Raw genomic sequence first — 13,836 nt, 5'->3', positions numbered from 1 at the left:
GAACCTCCAACTGCCCTTAAATGGAGGAATATGGGTAAACATCTCATCCCCACCCACCCAGACAGTGACCATCACTGAACTAACACCACAGACAATACTGCTCATGCTTGGCTCTGCCATCCCAAGCAGGGAATTTCACAAGCAATGTCAAGAGACATGTTCATATCACATGATTGTCTAATCGGAAATGAGGGGACTTTCCCATGGATGTTCTGTGAAAGAATCAAGATAATAGCTGGAGGAGCTCATGAGTAAATGTTTCTCATAAGAAAACATTACAGGGAGAATACATGAGACTCAGAAGCCATACTTTGAGTTGCAGTGAAAGGCCAACAGGCCAGTAAAGTGGGTATCCTTTAGTGAAAAGTCCCAGCCCCTTTCATCCATCTGCAGTGAGCCCTGTGTTTCTCTCCATGCAAATCACAGTAATTTAGGGATGAGTGACGTCCGTTAATCTAAGCAGTGGCTACATTTGACAATGTGCAGATGCAGTGAAGAGATGGGATGGCTGTCGAACACTTGGGGTCCGATATCTCCTGGGAGACGCAAAGCAACCTGGGATACAGTGGAGGACCACCCATCTGACTCAGTTCAGTCTTGTCGGAAGGAACTGACCTGATAACAAACCAATGTCTTTCTGTTTCTCAAAATGATCTACACACATTGCACAAGATGAAGTTAGGTCTGACAAAGGCTCATGCTAATGATGCGTGGTTTGACTCATATCCGCAGGGCTGGCAGGTTGAAAAGAGAAAACAATGCTTAATTATCTATAGGCTACATTGAGGTGTTTCATTATTATTACATGGCATTAGTGCGTAGCCTAAGCTTTAGGGCCCAACTGTAGCGCGCCAAACACACACAAATTACCAAATGCATTTGGGAACTTGGGCAGAAAAAGTTAACGTCAATCCACGGAGGCAAAAGGACAATGTTGGAGAAAAGCTGCAAAATAGAGGGTTGAAAATAAATGGAAGCGAGAGCGAGGACAGTAGTCTAATGTTGGGAAAGATTTGGTGAAGTGGTAAGAGATGATAGCCAGCACTGTTATGTTATGTGTGATTGTGGGGTGCTATAGAAATTAGACAGTCACAAGACAGAGACTTTAAAATGGCACGTCAAGTGAACTGTATTGTTCAGATAGGCTACTACTCCATTTAACCCAACTGAAATCCGGACATTGACTCTAGGTCTATAACCTCTCAGATAGCCTAATATAAACTCCTGCAGAATGAACCATTTCTTATCATAAAATTACACACCAAAAATGTACATTTTGACTCAGGAACAGAAGTGGAGAAATATTTCTTTCTTTCAGCATCTTCAGAGAATGAATGAGTGGCTAGGATCGTCTGTAAAGGTGCCATCATTATCAGCATCATAAAATCTGATATTTTTATATGGTTGAAATACTATGCATCGAAGCCGAACTGAGATCTTATAAAAAATAAATAAATAATGTTGGGTTGTTTTAACAGCTTTTAATTTCTTTAAAAGGGATATTTCATTTCTTAGTGTTTACTTTTAGTGTTGAGGCATCATCCAGACAGTTGTTTCTGTCAAAGTTCCATTCCTGAGATGTGTGTCGTCTGGCTTAGTTGCTTGCATGAGCCAAATAGTGGTAGAGGTGAGACTCACCCAAAAACGTGCCTCAAAATGACTCCAAATAAAATTCTACAGACGATTACGTTTTCTGGGGACCTGTAGAAAAATGTGATATAGGACTAACTATTTCAGCAGATGTACGTTGCCAGTGTTGTTCCGCTTGCACGAGCAACAAGTATGATGCTCCAGAGTTGCCATGTCATGTCTCGCTTGTCAACAGCGGATAAAGAAAACAAGCAGCATTGCACTAGCTATGACAGGGATAAGGACACAGCTGGCCTAGATGTCCCTAGCTATGACAGGGATAATGATAGCCAAGATGTCCCTAGCTATGACAGGGATAAGGATAGCCTAGATGTCCCTAGCTATGAAAGGGATAAGGATACAGCTGGCCTAGATGTCCCTAGCTATGACAGGGATAAGAATAGCCTAGATGTCCCTAGCTATGACAGGGATAAGGATAGCCTAGATGTCCCTAGCTATGACAGGGATAAGGATAGCCTAGATGTCCCTAGCTATGACAGGGATAAGGATAGCCTAGATGTCCCTAGCTATGACAGGGATAAGGATAGCCTAGATGTCCCTAGCTATGACAGGGATAAGGATAGCCTAGATGTCCCTAGCTATGACAGGGATAAGGATAGCCTAGATGTCCCTAGCTATGACAGGGATAAGGATAGCCTAGATGTCCCTAGCTATGACAGGGATAAGGATAGCCTAGATGTCCCTAGCTATGACAGGGATAAGGATAGCCTAGATGTCCCTAGCTATGACAGGAATAAGGATAGCCTAGATGTCGAAGCTACATTAGGTAGTTGGATTGCTAAAGTAGTAGTGTATAACATGTTTATATGTTCTTTAACTTATTCAAAAGTCTATTTTTCTATTAGTTGTATGTGTTGACTTTCATAACCTTTATATTACTAATGTATTGTCGAAAACACATACCTGCACAGTGTGTCTTTATTTGGGGGAAAAAATTCTCATGTTCAAAAAAAGCTTGTTTTTATGTTGAAGAACAAGTAACTTTGTTGTCCACATACACATAGCCAGTTATACACCTTGTATTTACATTTAACATTTAAGTCATTTAGCAGACGCTCTTATCCAGAGCGACTTACAAATTGGTGCATTCACCTTATGACATCCAGTGGAACAGCCACTTTACAATAGTGCATCTAAATCTTTTTAGGGGGGGGGGGGGGGCAGAAGGATTGCTTTATCCTATCCTAGGTATTCCTTGAAGAGGTGGGGTTTCAGGTGTCTCCGGAAGGTGGTGATTGACTCCGCTGTCCTGGCGTCGTGAGGGAGTTTGTTCCACCATTGGGGAGCCAGAGCAGCGAACAGTTTTGACTGGGCTGAGCGGGAACTGTACTTCCTCAGTGGTAGGGAGGCGAGCAGGCCAGAGGTGGATGATTATACATGGTTATAGCCATGTTGTGTAATAACATGTAATGACACCAAGTTCAGTCTTTATACATTCTTCAGAATCAAGTGGTTCAGAGAAGCAGGTGTGCGTCCTCAGACTCCTTGAATCCAACGTATACTCCTGAAGGTAAAGGATACTTTCTACAGATGGCCTCAATGACGCATGACGAGTAATACTGTCTGTTACCTTTTCCAAGCTACTCCCTTGAGTGCCCATTCCATCACAATGCGAAACAAGACAATATTGACTATGGAACAGGGGAAACAAGGGACAAGGGATCATTATATGGATCATTATATGAAACAGATAATACATTAAAATTGATATGTAATCATTGCCCGTTTGGTACAGCTGGACATGGTCGCTATATTAATTTGATCCTAGGGACATGGAAAAACATTTCAATTACTCCTGGGTTGATAAGGGCTAGGAGATCTGCATGATCTGTCACACAGACTATTGTGCTGTGATTGACATCAGTGTATTCGGTTGGCAATATCAAGTCCAATCGGAACAGCACAGACATTCAATTTCGGTCAACTTTGGCTTGAATTTCTCAAGATTTTTCACATTTACACCACTAGTTCCCCGAGTTTGTGGGGACGTTTAGAATTTTTGTGGGGGGTGAGTCTGGCCACTGCCACTGTATGGCTCATGCAAGCAACTAAATCAGCCAAAGAAATCTCAGGAATGGAACTCTGACCATAACTATCTGGAAATGATGTCTAAAATGCAAAAAAAAAAAAAGGAAATCTTTAAACCGGTCAAATCTTTCACGTTTTGTTTGTTATTGCATTTTCTCCCTGGTCCCTAAACATCTTTGCTGGGCGAGAGAAGCAGATATGAAAGAGGAAAGAGAAACTTTAGCGATGTCAACTAGATTGAAGTGTAACAGTTTAACTTTATGGCGTCCCCGAACCGGGCGTGAACCAGGGACCCTCTGCACACAACAACAGTCACCCACGAAGCGTCGTTACCCATCGCTCCACCCCTTGCAGAGCAAGGGGAACCACTACTTCAAGGTCTCAAAGCGAGTGACGTAACCGATTGAAACACTATTAGCGCGCACCACCGCTAACTAGCTAGCCATTTCACATCCGTTACAGAAGCATTCTATTGATTTATGACATTCTGGTGAGCAAGAGTTTTAGTCTTCTACGGCAGTGGTTCGCAAACTTTTTATAGTTCCGTACCTCTTCAAACATTCAACCTCCAGCTGCGTACCCCCTCTAGCACCCGGGTCAGCGCACTCAAATGTTGTTTTTTGCATCATTGTAAACCTGCCACAAACACACACTATACATTTATTAAACATAAGAATGAGTGTGAGTATGTCACTTCCCACAAGCCGGGTTGTGACAAATAGCTCTTAGGACCAAGGCACAAATAACAATCAATAATTTAGCTCTTTATTTAACCATCTTACATATAAAACCTTATTTGTTAATCAAAAATTGTGAATAACTCACCACTGCTTAATGAGAAGGGTGTGCTTAAAAGTATGCGCCTAACTCTGCAATGTTGGGTTGTATTGGAGAGAGGCTCAGTTGTAGATCATTTTCCACAGTCTGTGCCTGTATTTATTTTTCATGCTAGTGAGGGCTGAGAATCCACTCTCACATAGGTAAGTGATTACAAAGGGCATCAGTGTTAACAGCACGATTTTCCAAGGCAGGATGCTCTGAGCGCAGCCCAATCCAGAAATCTGGCAGTGGCTTCTGATTAAATTCAGTTTCGATGAGGCTCTCTTGTTCAGATAGATGAGTGGAGGCAGGGCATGAAAGGGATAAGGTATCCAGTTGTTTGTACCATCCGTTTCGGGAAAGTACCTGCGTAAATACGCACCCAACTCACTCGTGCTTCGCTATATCACATTTGACATTGTCTATAAGCTTGAGTTCATTTGCACACAAAAAAAATAATCATACAATGATGGAAAGACCCGTGTGTAGTCCTTGTTAATGCAGAGAAGAGCTCAAACTTCTTAAATCATGCCTCAATTTTGTCCCGCACATTGAATATACAGTGGGGAGAACAAGTATTTGATACACTGCCGGTTTTGCATGTTTTCCTACTTACAAAGCATGTAGAGGTGAAAGTGGTTCTTTCACTGTAGTGTCCAACAGGTCTTTCAAGCATTCTCTTGGCAGCAAGAGCCTCTCGGTGGATGCTGCAATGTACCCAAGTGGCGTCAGGAGCAACTGCTTGCACATGCGTTACCACTCCACTATGTCTCCCTGTCATGGTATCTGTACTGATAGCGCAGAAGCCAACACATCTTGACCACCAAAGTCCATTTGATGTCACAAAGCTGTTCAGTACTTTAAAAAGATCCTCTCCTGTTGTCCTTGTTTCCAGAAGAGGATGTCTTCCTTAAATTGACCCCCCATAAACGTAACGGACATATACCAGGAGCTGTGCCAGGCCCGCCACATCTGTTGACTCATCCAGCTGTAACGCATAGAATTCACTGGCTTGTATGCGAAGCAGTAATTGTTGCCATGTCACTGATGCATCGTTAAACAGTGTTGTTTGATGAAGACATTGTATAGTTTTTTGGGGTCTTTTCCCCCAGCCATATCCACAGCAGCAGGAAGAATAAAACCCTCCACAATAGTATGGGGCTTTCCTGTCCTAACCACTCGGTAGCTCACCATACAAGACGCTTCTAGCCCCTTCTTATTAATGGTATTTGTTGCTTTTATACAAGTCTTACTACTCAAAAGTAATCTTAATTCTAGCACAGAAAACTTGTGGCTTATTTTTCAAATTGGCATGTTTTGTTTAAGAGTGAAGGCTTAATCAAGTTGTGAGTACTTTTGCACATATAACACACTGCGGCTGAGGAAAGGCACTACTCCCAATATAAGTGAACCCCAAATCAATGTAGTTCATCATATTTGCGCCTCTTCAATGGTCCAACGTCCCTGTCTGTTGTTCGGCGCTTTTCCAGGTAAGTGGGCAGTAGCTCTTCGGCTGCATCAGATTCACAACTGTCAGTGTCCATGCTAGCTGGGCTAACATCAAATGTAGAATTACTGATGTTAGCATTGGATGTGCTCGTGGAAGCAGAACAACTTGTCGTCGACAGGTGCAGTACAGATTCCATATGTTATTTCATCGTTTTGATGTCTTCACTATTATTCTACAATGTAGAAAATAGTCAAAATAAAAGAAAAACCCTTGAATGAGTAGGTGTGTCCACACTTTTGACTGGTACTGTGGTTGGACGGTTGCGGACAGGTTCTTAGCAATTGCGGGCGAGTGCAGGTGAACAAACAGCTGACCCGCGCATCACTAGCTTATGCATTTATAAGTAAGAAGTCTAAACCACATTCACATTTGCACATAAGAGATCATTAATGACAACATTGTATATCGTTCCAGTGGATCTAATCACAATGCTGTTGCTGTGCAGCATGACCAATCCGTAGATAAATACATGTTTGCCTAAGTATACAACAGAGCACTTAGGACTATTGTGAACACTTTAGTTGGGATGTTACCATAGAAACCATCTTTCTCACACACACAAATTAAGAATCAGGACACACCAAAACTCTGTCACACAAAGTTGCCCCTGCCAAAATTACACAGTTGCTTCATTGGCACTGTAATTATAGTACTCCAAACCACACAGCTCAATGGTGGCTGGGTGTTGACGCAAACGATACACACATAATAATACGCACAAAAAGAGGGTTAAGGACAAAAATCACATGTTCCTTGAGACTAAGGTATAAACATTGATTAATACGTGGCTATTGATTTACCTGCATCCACACACACGAGCAATCATTAGACTCCCCTGTGGTTTTCCAGCCCAGCCCAATCCTGCTGGAGCAGGCCTGTGCTCTGACATGCTGTTTACTAATCCCTCACAATAGATGTGGTGCTTTCACATTGGCCAGGAGAAACGTCTATTGAACAGTCCTACACAGCACAACCGCAGCAAAATAGCTCATCAGTAACTACAAGACAGTGTATAGGATAGAATGTTGTGTTTGCCTCCCTTCTTTGAGAACTGAACGGCTTGTGATTGTAAATCCTGGAGCAGGGAGGGCCCCGACAGTTTGCACTACCATATGTCATCGACCCACATCAATTCCATGGGATCTGTAGGTCTCCAGTTTTATGAGGAAGCCTGAGGAGTGAAGCAGTGAAAAGCTGCTTTGCCTGAAGCAACCATCAGACCCATACACCACTATGTATGTAAACCTGCAGTGCAGCTCATCCCGAGTATCCCAATCCAGCTATTGAAGGGTGTATATTTCCTGGTTCAAATGTAACACAGCAAAGACGGACCAGTTTGTGCGACTTTGGTTTGGTTAACCAGACCTGCTATGGCAGACATATACAGACCAGTGTAATGCAACAGCACAACCTATACAGTGCCTTCAGAAAGTATTCACTCTTTTTCCACATTTTGTTGCGTTACAGCCGGAATTTAAAATTGATTAAAATTAAGATTGTGTGTAGGCCCGTGACAAACAATACCCCATAACGTCAAAGGGGAATGAAAAGCTGAAATGTCTTGAGTCAATAGGTATTCCACCCCTTTGTCATGGCAAGCCTAAATACATTCAGGAGTAAAATAGTAATAAGTCACACAATAAGTTGCAGGCCTCACTGTGTGCAATAATAGTATTTAACATGATTTTCTAATGACCATCTCATCTCTGTACCCCACACATACAGATAATTGTAAGGTCGAGCAGGGAGCAGTGAATTTCAAACAGATTCAACCACAAAGACCAGGGAGGTTTTCCAATGCCTCGCAAAGAAGGGCACCTATTGGTAAAAAAAAGCAGACATTGAATATCCCTTTGAGCATGGTGAAGTTATTAATTACACTTTGGATGGTGTATCAATACACCCAGTCATTAAAGATACAGGTGTCCTAACTCAGTTGCTGGAGAGGAAGGAAACCACTCAGGGATTTCACCATGAGGCTAATGGTGACTTTAAAACAGTTACAGTTTAATGGCTGTGATAGGAGAAAGCGGAGGATGGATCAACAAGATTGTAGTTACTCCACAACACTAATCTAATTGATAGTGAAAAGAAGGTTGTCTAGCGATGATCAACAACCAATTGACAGCACTTGAAGAATTCTGAAAATAGGCAAATGTTGCACAATCCAGGTGTGGAAAGCTCTTGTAGACTTACCCAGAAAGATTCACAACTGTAAATCGATGCGAAAGGTGTTTCTAACATGTATTGACTCATGGAGTTGAATACTTACAAATTCAAGATATATTAGCGGCTTATTTTAATGATTGTATTTAACAAACGTTAGAATTTTTCTTCCACTTTCACATTAGAGTATTTTGTGTAGATCGTTGACAAAAATGACAATTAAATGTTTATCCCACTTTGTAACAACAAAATACTGTAAAAGTCAAGGGGCGTGAATACTTTCTGAAGTATTGTGTAAGTGAGGGTTGGAATAAGTTTACACTACAGGAGTTGTTGCAAAAGTGACTCAGAGTGAAGAAGTAGACCAGGCTGGTACATGTGCCCGTGGGGACAAGTCAAAAAGGGTGTGGCAGTGAAACAGACACCTTTGTTTAAAGAGTGAGTATAGCTTGGTTTAAGCAGGAGCACATTCACCTTTATATAGGAGTCTGGGCTCCAGGAGTTAAAGTGGCAGCGCAGAGTTTAAGATCTAGTCAGACTCAGTACAGCAGCCCCTCCAACCCAACGGCTCCCCAGGGTAGTATAAGCTACAGTTTTGAATAGAGTAACACTTTGTGAAATAATGTGACATGCTGCTATAATAATTGAGTGTTAATATTTTACTAGTGTGAAAGTGGCTTCACTGTTCTTTCATGAATCAGGGTGTGCCTTTATTCTGTAGCCGTTATCAGACAAAGGAGAGTAGCAGCACTCAAATAAAGGGCATTCTACAGAGAGGCAGTCGATTAGAACACCATACACATTCTAAACCAGAGACGTGCATGCATTCATTATGTATGTCGGTTGCTGTAGGTGAGGCACGACTATAGGGGAACACTGGAATAACCCAATGAATTCCATTTCCTAAGAAGGATAGTCACACGAAGCAATAACAGCAGGTGACGGTTTCTAAAACATTTTGTTATGTTGTGCACATGGCTCTGGGCAGTTCCTGGTCTTCCCATTTACCTTTTGTGCAAAACAGTAGAAAAAGAGGAAACGTTGAAATACATCCGATAAGACACAAATGGCCTTCAAAAGAGAGGCTGAATGCCAGGATTTCAAGAATACTATATAGAGCTACGCATTTTTCTTGAGAGGAAATCCCTTACGTATGTTTTGTTGTTGCTATTAAAGGATGTGTGGATCAAGATAGTGATAAAAATGCAACACAACAATACATGCCAATGAAGTGTGAGATAAGGTCCGTCGACAGTGAATCAGGGTCATTGTTATTTTATTAGTACTTTTTTTGGTGCCCATCCTTTTGTCCTTTTTGGAGGACAAAAGTAACTTTGCTTTAAATTTTTGTTACATATGGGCAATTCCACGGTAGACTCAGATTTTTCACTTACAATGTATGCCAAACAAAAACCATTGATTTCAAAGTTTAACAAACCATACAACTATGTACAAGGAAGACTTAATTTACACAGAACATTTTACAAAAAACACATTGACTGGAAGAACTGTGCAGATGCAAAGGTTGTTAACAGAATTTCTGTAAAATTTCCCTCCATTTTTTTAAGAGTCCAACGTTTTCCAAAAAAACTAAAATCTTTGGTCCGAATTCAATGGTGTCTGCAGAAAGAATAGTGTTATTGAACTACCGTGAGTTAAGTGGATTTACTCCCAGTAACGGAATAGCGTAAACAAAATTTCATCATGGGTCCCTTATCTGTGCTACTTAGAAATGCATAGTTATGGATATGAATGTCATTCTCTTCATGGGGATGTATCCTGAATAGGTACACAAATGTAGAAATAAGCAATATCCTCCTTTGCATATTTGGATATTATTCTACACACGGGCTAGTTTTTTAATGAACTCTTCCCCCAAACCAGACCAAATTTGGTTGGTCCGGACCAAATCTGAACTAATCATAGACGTCTATGTTTCACAAATTTGGACATCAGAGTACAGCACAGTAGAGTTCAGTACATTATAGTGTACTCAACTCTTGTGTGCTCTACTGTTTACTATACTGAACTCTACTTTTCTTTACTCTACTGTATTGTTCAAACTTGTGAACCCAACAGTAGTTTGTGACTACTATGATTTAACTCTTTAGCCAATTCAATTGCAGAAATTCTGTTACCGATTTTTTTGGGAAAATCCATTACCGATCTGGTAACAGAATTAAAAGTTTTAAGCACTTAAAAAAAATCTGGTGACCACCATTTGCCTAATGCAGCAGAACACATCTCCTTCACAAAGAGTTGATCAGGCTGTTGATTGTGGCCTGTGGAATGTTGTCACACTCTTCAATGGCTGTGCGAAGTTGCTGGATATTGGTGGGAACTGTCGTACACGTCGATCCAGAGCATCCCAAACGTGCTCAATGGGTGACATGTCTGGTGTGTATGCAGGCCATGGAAGAACTGGGACATTTTCAGCCTCCGCGAATTGTGTACAGATCGTTGCAACATGGGGCCGTACATTATCATGCTGAAACATGAGGGGATGGCGGCGAATGAATTGCAAGACAATAGGCCTCAGGATCTTGTCACAGTATCTCTGCACATTGAAATTGCCATAGATAAAATGCAATTGTGTTAGTTGTCTATAGCTTATGCCTGCCCATACCATAACCCCACTGCCACCATGGGGTACTATGTTCACATCAGCAAACCGCACGCCCAGACGATGCCATACACGCCATCTGCCCGGTACAGTTGAAACTGGGATTTATCTGTGAAGAGCACACTTCTCCAGTGTGCCAGTATCGAACATTTGCCCACTGAAGTCAGTTACAACACCAAACTGCAGTCAGGTCAAGACCCTAGTGAAGATGACGAGCATGCAGAGAAGCATCCCTGTGACAGTTTCTGCAAAAACTCTTCGGTTGTGCAGACCTACAGTTTCATCAGCTGTCTGGGTGGCTGGTCTTAGAAGATCCCGCAGATGAAGAAGCCAGATGTGGAGGTCCACGGCTGGCGTGGTTACACGTGATCTGCGGTTGTGAGGCCAGTTGGACGTACTGCCAAATTCTCTAAAATGAAGTTGGTGGCTTATGGTAGAGAAATAAACATTCAATTATCTGGCAACAGCTCTGGTGGACATTCCTGCAGTCAGCATGACAATTGCATGCTAAAGTAAAACTTGAGCCTTCTGTGGCATTGTGTTGTGTGACAAAACTGCACATTTCAGAGTGGCCTTTTATTGTCCTCAGCACAAGGTGCACCTGTGTATATGATCAAGCTGTTTTATCAGCTTCTTGATATGCCACACCTGTCAGATGGATGGATTATCTTGGCAAATGAGAAATGCTCACTAACAGGGATGTAAACAAATTTGTGAACACAATTTGAGAGAAAAGCTTTTTTGTGTATATGGAAAATGTCAGGGATCTTTTATTTCAGCTCATGAAATGAACACTACATGTTGCGTTTATATTTTTGTTCAGTATACATAGTGTTTTCAGTAATAACTATTACCGATCATGAGGTTTTTAATCCCACCCCTCTGCTACTCTTATCCCACCCCTCTGCTACTCTCTCAGGGTCATTGTTGCTGTAAGGGGGAATATGTGGAGCCGAGCACAAATTTGTTCAAGTCTGAGTGCTTTTGGGACACTGTAGCCATGCAGCAGCTTGTCTAAGAGTAGAGGCTGCATTCCTGAGAGATTGATAATTGCTGAGGAACTCCCCTTTCCAAATCTCCTTCAGCCTCTCTCTTTTCCTCTTGTTCTCCTTTCTCACAACTGGGCACTTGAATCTGCCCGTTTCTAGACCTCCTCAGTGTTGCTGTGGGCCTAAGCCTGGACCTCTGTATTTTTGGAAGAAAACCAGGGGAGAATAAGTATTTTGACAGTAGTGACAGTGGCTACTGGGAAAAAACACTGGCTTAAAATACATCCTCTCCTGCCACTGGCATCTCTGAAGCCTCTGTTCTCGCCAGTTAAAACAAGCCCTCTGTGCCCTGACCACAATAACACGCACACACAGAGAGCATGCTGAGAGGACTAGGAAACCATATAGTGGAAACTAGATGGGACATGCAGAAATACAGGAGAACAGTCTAATCCAGCAGTGGAAAGATGCAAATGTTCTCTATGTAAATGTTTTTTTTTTTTACATTTCAGAAGGCTTAAATGGGCAACTAAAAGAAAGTATGTCCCATTTGGCAAATACTACTGAAACACAGTCCCCCAGCTTATACTTATGCACCGTCAAGGACAGTCAGACTGAGAACATGAGACACACACATTGAGGGCCAATTAGTTAACTCATTGGATTTCTCATTAATATTGATAAAAGGTTCAATGATGACAGATGAGTAACTCAGCCAATCCCACTGATTAAACCTATTGTCTGCCACTCAGTCTACTCACAGAAGGCTCCTCACTACACTGCAGACATGAGTCACTGCTGATTCCACTACACTCACGAGACTGTCGCCCATTCCAGACTGTGATTAGAACGTCTACAGCCCATCATATTAGCGGGATGTTCTCTTTCCACTGCTGCAAACTCCCAACACTGACTACAGTCTAGAGACTGATCTATTCTTCCTCTTAGCACCCTCGGTCTGTCATGCCCTCACCCCTCTCTTACTAGTGTCCTGAGTTTTTCATGGTCAAGTTCCAACCTGGGGGGAAAGTCAGGGCCCTAGGTGTGCAGAGGCTTGTGGCCAGGTCAGAAGGAAGCACCACCAGTAAAGGACAAACCCTTCCTAAACAAAAGTATCTTGTCTCTACTACAGTTCAGACTGTTCAGTAGAGGTCAGGGTGAACTCATTAGGGGCAGATGGGGGGGGGGGGGGGTTGTGAAATGGTCAGGAAAGAGACTATATGCCAATGTTCATTAGCAGACTACACTGGTAATTACTGCTAATTATCAGGTTGTAGTTGTCCATAATAACATTAATGAGAAAGAACAAGCAACTGACATTGTGATGACATCTAGCACGACTGATCAATCTGGCCAATTTGTCTCCAAAAGGACTCTTTATCCATGTAAAGACGCCAATACATTTCCCAACTGATCTGCAGTCAAAACAATGTTATGCTTTAAGCTTCCAGTTCAAAGTCTATGGACAGGCAATGTACAGTATGTCAACAGAGGGAGACCCTGGGGAACTGAGAATGTCAGGTTATCTTCACTCAAGATAAAGGATATATTAAATAAATTAGACTGCCATGTGGCCATTTACTGGGAGAACTCGTACCAACCAACATCACCAGTGCCATAAGATTGTCAGTGTCCATGAGTACTGCTCAGATAATGAATAAAAAAACTCTGATTTAGCCTTTCATTGTGAATACCTCCTTATTAAAACTTGTTTAGGATTATGTCTTTCTACCCGTTTGTTTAACTGTTCCTGGGTCACCAAAGGCCAAGCTACACAAATCTCCACCACCTCTGACCCTGCATCCCACTTCTGACATTAATTTTGGGCTCCCAAGTGGCACAGCGATCTAAGGCACTGCATCTCAGTGCTAGAGGCGGGACTACAGACCCTGGTTCGATTCCAGGCTGTATCACAACCGGCCGTGACTGGAAGTCCCATCGGTCGGAGCACAATTGGCCCAGCATCGTCCGGGATAGGCCGTCATTGTAAATAAGAATTTGTTCTTAACCGACTTGCCTAGTTAAATAAAGGTTAAATAAAATCAATAAAA

At 42.1% G+C, this 13,836-nt stretch overlaps 1 protein-coding gene across 2 annotated transcripts in view; it reads right to left on the bottom strand.

Moving 5' to 3' along the window:
• The window catches only part of LOC129812747 (uncharacterized protein KIAA1522 homolog), a 36,823-nt gene that overhangs the window by 21,376 nt on the left and 1,611 nt on the right, over positions 1-13,836 (bottom strand). The window lies entirely within an intron of this gene.

This window comes from Salvelinus fontinalis, chromosome 16, assembly GCF_029448725.1.
Source record: "Salvelinus fontinalis isolate EN_2023a chromosome 16, ASM2944872v1, whole genome shotgun sequence".
In the NCBI taxonomy this organism is placed as follows: Eukaryota; Metazoa; Chordata; class Actinopteri; order Salmoniformes; family Salmonidae; genus Salvelinus; species Salvelinus fontinalis.
The sequence above is the reverse complement of the archived record's forward strand: the minus strand, read 5'-3'. Positions and strand labels throughout refer to the sequence as shown.